General features: G+C 53.9%; 1 long non-coding RNA gene across 1 annotated transcript in view; it reads left to right on the forward strand.

Moving 5' to 3' along the window:
- Nucleotides 1-4,417, forward strand: part of LOC141420660 (uncharacterized) — a 4,917-nt gene extending 500 nt beyond the window's left edge. The window contains exons 2-4 of the long non-coding RNA XR_012445175.1: nucleotides 1-64; nucleotides 365-467; nucleotides 1,700-4,417. The exon at nucleotides 1-64 is cut by the window's left edge and continues 48 nt beyond it. This is a non-coding gene — a long non-coding RNA (uncharacterized lncRNA). The remainder of the gene's footprint in view (nucleotides 65-364; nucleotides 468-1,699) is intronic.
- The last annotated feature ends 776 nt before the right edge of the window (nucleotides 4,418-5,193 follow it).

Raw genomic sequence — 5,193 nt, forward strand, 5'->3', positions numbered from 1 at the left:
CTGGAACTGGGGCACGGGAACCAGACGAATAAATAAATGTAGAGCCCAGAGACAAACCAAAAGAGTAAGAGCTAACGCTGCATCCACTTGAGGAAGTGAGGCTGCAGGATCTCCTGGGGTGATGATGCATGAGCCAGCAGTGTTTGCGCTCTGTGGGAAGGGCTCCAGGGAAGGGCTGGGGGGTGGGGAGCTGTGCGCCTGGGTCTGTTCGCCCATACTTTCAGCCTCTCTGGAAGAGATCATGACCCCTAGAAGCTGCCTTCCAAAATCCTCTTCCAGGGAAATCTCATTTCCAAGTTTATTGTTCTAAGAAATAGTTTAGTGCACTCTCATGTCTTTTTCCATTTCTTGTACATGCACACAGCCAAGGCTTTCCGAAGACTGGCAGCTCTAAAAACACCTCGGCTAAGCCTGCTATGTCCCTGCTGGGCAGGAGAGGCACCTCTGCTCGTTGGCTCCCTCAACAGGTGAGTCTCAGGCTGGGAGGAAAGACGCTCTTGGGCTGGGGGAGGGGAGGAGGAGCCCCATCACCTGAGTTAATGTCAGCTGACAGAGCTGGGGGAGTGAGGGTTGGCTCCTTCCCCACAGAGCTGACCACAGGAGAGGATCAGGGTACCTGCCCTTGGGGGCGAACAGCAGGGTGGTATGATAAGACAGGCTGTGCGCTAAAAGATCATGACACAGACAGTAGGCACAGCTACCATAAGAGCCTGGTGATAATCCTGGGGGAGCCAGTTGCCAAAAGAACTTGTAGGGGTGATCACCATCGCCACCAGCCTCACCATCACCTTCATCATCACCATCTTCATCATCATTGTCATCCACTGCCAGCACCTATACCAGAGGGGGCACCCTTCAAATACCTGGATTAACCCTCACAACCACCCAGTGCCTGGGGACCACGGTCATCCCATTTTATAGATGAGGGTGCTCAGGAGTGGAGTGGTCACCCAGACACTGCAGCCTGGCTCTACCGCCTGAGTATTCACCACACACTAAATCCCCTCCTTCCGGGGTTCAGAGCCTCTGCTTGCTGCAGGCTTCTTGAAGAGTTGACTTGGGGAGATTGATCTTTTGATCAATGACTGTAGGTCATGGGCAGGTTACAGATGTAACAAGAAAAATGTGTTTGCTACATCCATTTAGTCTTTGTATGGTTCGCTCGCTCACTCATGCATTCACCATGAATTAGGGAGAAGATGGCATGAGTGGGGGGAGGCAGTCCCTCCAGGAGCCCAGCCATGGCTCTTCAGGGGTGGAGCATGCAGGACCAACCAGGCATGGCTTCCATCCTCTGAGAACTTCATGAGTCCAGGGGGCAGGAAGTCCTGCTACTTTCACCTGGTGGTCCTCCTCCTCCTCCTATCATCCATCTGAATGTGCTGCATGCACTTAAAACAACACTATCCACACAAGACAAAACCCCAATCTGTTTTGCTAAAGTCACTTTCCGTTAGTTAACCCCCTGTGTAATTTAAAAGATATGTAATTCATGTGTTTGCATTTAAATCATCAAAGTGCTTTTTAAAAAGCTACTTGAAATCGTTGGTGCTTTTTGAACCTTTAAAGTTCTTTCTTTGAAACATGGGAATCACAACTGCCAAGGAAAAAGATAGTCAAATACCAAAGGGCTAGGAGTGGGATTGAGACTTCAAATCCTTGATATTTCGCTTTACAAAACTGAATTTCTTATTTTTAGCACCAACTTCCAATTAGACACCTTTGCCAGCCCTTCTGAGGCCAGCTAGGAAAGCACTGCCATATCTGATGCCTCGGATGGCATGGCTCAGCTCCGGGTTAGCTGCAGGGACAAACTCCAGGCTGCAGCGTGCTGGCGACAGCCACCAGGTGGGGCTGGGCGTGCAGTCCGCAGAGGGCACCTTTCCTCTTTGGCTCAGAAGCACCAAGATGAGCGCCCGAGTCTGCAAAGGAACGTGGCCAAATTTCGAGTCCCCAGCTGGTTTGAAACGCGGGTGACTGAGTCCGCGGCCCAGAGGGGCCGACTCCGTAGGCCAGGCGGGCCGAGTCTGCGCGTGACCACAAGTCCCCCTCTCCCACCCCACGCACACACCCACAGGTACGCAGGTGATGCCCGGGCGCTCGGCCTGGGCGAGCGCGACATGATCTGGCTCGGATCCTCCGCGGCATCCCTGCCCGGATTCCCACGGCCGGCGGCTCGGAAGGAAAGTGAGAGGCAGAGGGCGCGCAGGGGTCGCGGGTCATCTGCTGGGCAGAGGGCGCGGGCGGTCCCCGCAGGGCGGCGGCGGGGGGCCGGAGGCCTGACATCTGCGGTGGGAGCCCGGCTGCCCGCCACGGGGTCCGCGCTACGCGGGTGGCGCCCTGGACAGCCGGTCCCACCAGCCGCCAGGTGGGCGATCTGTCTCCCGAGGAGCCCAAATCAGAGCTGTGAGATCCTCGCCCCAGCCTGCAGGACGACCTAGGATCCAGGCGACAGCTCGCACCTGCCGTGCAGACCCTCGGACTGCCGCGTGCGGGCAGCTGCGTCCCAGCAGCCCCAGCAGCTCAGACCCCGTCCGGACCCCACCTGCTCCCCGCTTGGCGCTTCCTTTCCCGCCAGACCTTGGCTTTACTTCTACCCACGAGCTCTGAGAATCTGGCAGTATTTTCTGTCTCCATCACTTGTCGGGGAGGTAAGAGCTTCTGAAGTCCACTGCCTGGTGTGGGCAGGACTTCTGTCCAGGCCTCCTGAGCAGCCTCCAGTTCCCCTGCTGTGATTGTTTCTCCATGTGGCAAACAAACTGATGTCCCTGTAGCTTTAAGTCTTTCTCTGGGGCTTCCTTCCTCACCCCCAGGGTGGGGGGGGAGGGGAAGAGTAAGACATTCAGATTGGGAAGTCTACATGAAGCTGGCAAGTGGTATGCCCTCTGAGCCTCAGTTTCCTTCAGGGAGATAAAAATGGCAGCCTTGGTGACTGGCCTACATTGCCGTCTAATTTGTGACATATAAAGCACTGTATAAATATCAATTACTATTATGGTCCCTGATGTTTCACCAGTCCCCAGGGGCTGGAGGGAAAGTCAGTAACTTACAGAATGATGAGAATGACTTACTGCTCTGAAGGATATTTCTTGTGAGGTGTTTAATTTCATCCTCACATGGGTCCCCAGACTACAGACACTACTGGTATCTCCACTTACAGAGAAGGACTGGAGTTGAAGGTGGCGCATCAGCCACAAACACCCCATCATGGCTGGGAGAGTCCACTTTTTCACAGTTGTGATCCCTAAGGAGCATATACCAGGCCCTTCCATGGAGCTCAGCGTCAACACCCCTCACCTCTCTTGTTCCTTAGGTCCATTTCCTACCCAGGGTAGAGGCTGATCTGTGTCCCTTAAGGCCACTATGAGAGGTCCTGCTCCAGTCCCCAGAAACAGCCCCGTTCCAATCGTTGCGGAGATCTCTCTGGTTAGGTGGCCTGGCCTCTGGCGTTAACCAAAATCATCCCCAGGGGGTTACCCCACCCCAAACTTCTGGATTTTGAGTTCCTGGAGTCCTGGCTCAAGCCAGGGGGCTGTCCCCTGGCGCACCCTTCAGTGTAGGGTCTCTGCGGGACTCAGGAGCTGGGTCATGGCAAATGCTGACCTCCTTGTTTGCTGCGAAGTCACTGTTCTTCCTGCTGGCTTCTGTCTGTCTCCTGGTCCGCACCATGTGTCTTGCAGCCACTCACAGAGACCTGTTTCTGGGTGCTATTTCGGGTGTTCCAGGGGCGTCTCCATTCAACAGGCCTAGCCTTTCCTCACAGGAAAGGCCTGCGTGCTTCAGAAGTTGGGCTGAGAAAGAGCACTGTAGTTACAGAAAGAACAGCCCAGCCCTGACGCCATCGCCCTGGGGATTCCCTTCGGCCCCAGGGGCAGTGCTGGTAGAGCGGCCTTGGGCACCCCAGCCTGCTTCGGGGGTGCGGTATTTTTCAAGCAAAGCCTGCCTGCCACTCACACAGGCTCTAAATCATGGTACTGGGGCCATGTCAGGGGAGGCGTGTGGCTGTGTTAATAATAACAATTCTTTCGTAATGCACTTTTCAATTTGAATTAATTTTTGTAGCTAATTCTAGCTACTGAATGTCTTCATTTAGAGTACACATATACATGCATTTTGTTCAGTGCTTTAATTAGGCCCACAGGAATGTACTTTCAAATTTGGGTACACTTCATTTGTTATATTAGCAAAAAGGCGCTTTAAATCAAGTTTCTGTTGATGTTTCATTCCGCACGCGGCCCTCACACGTCTCTTGAAGAGATTTAAGGCACAGGTAGTAACCACAAATACTGGCGGTGGACACACCGCTAATTTAAAAGGGAAAGTTTTCTTTTGAGGTATAGCAAAAAAGCAAGTCACAGCTACTTTCCCTAGAACCCAGCTTCCTGTGGTGGAACAGGCAATCTAGCAGCCAAGACTCTGTGACAACTTTGGAACCCCATGGTGGAAGGTAGAGCAGCTGTGGTGACACCAGGGCCTCAGTGATTTGGGGCCTGGGGCCTTGGTGCTCTGGAACTGCTGTCCTGTGGCTTAGATGTGGGGGCTTGATGGTGGCTCGTGCCACCTACACACACACACACATGGTCACTCACACCCAGCTGCGATTTCGTGGATGGCCCCCTGTCCCAGTGACGTGCATGACTTCCGTGTTGGTGCTGGCCTTGCCCTGGGCCACCATGGAGGAAGCTGAGGCTCCCAGGCTGCAGTCCTGGTGGTTGCTGCACTGTTGTCACAAGCCTGCCCTCAGTCGCTAAGGAAGTGAAAGCCAGCTAAGCACCCTGAGTGTGCGTTGAGAGGAGCATGACGACTCCAAAAGTAGCAAAAACGACACCAGCTTCCTCCCTTGGCCGGTTCTCCACCAGGGACGCCATCAGCGCTGACAGATATGGGTTCCCTGGGCCCTTGCCACAATCCTGCAGCTCGAGGTGCCATTTGACTCCAGTTCTCAGAGAAGTCCAGTGACATGCCCCAAATCCCACGGTAGATGGGGGGCCCAGAGGGCAGGGATCGAGAGGAAATCCAGGAGTCTGTGGCCTAGAGGGATGAGTGTCCTCTTGCTGCTCAGCACTGTGTTTTGTGACCTTCCTGGTGACGTGCATGGGTTCGGGGCTCTCCTTCGCTTTAACGTCTAATGGAAAATAGAGATTTCACACACTATGACACACTTTAATTTGTAAAGAGAACTTTTAAATGTAC

The sequence above is a fragment of the Castor canadensis genome, chromosome 1 (assembly GCF_047511655.1).
Source record: "Castor canadensis chromosome 1, mCasCan1.hap1v2, whole genome shotgun sequence".
NCBI lineage: Eukaryota > Metazoa > Chordata > Mammalia > Rodentia > Castoridae > Castor > Castor canadensis.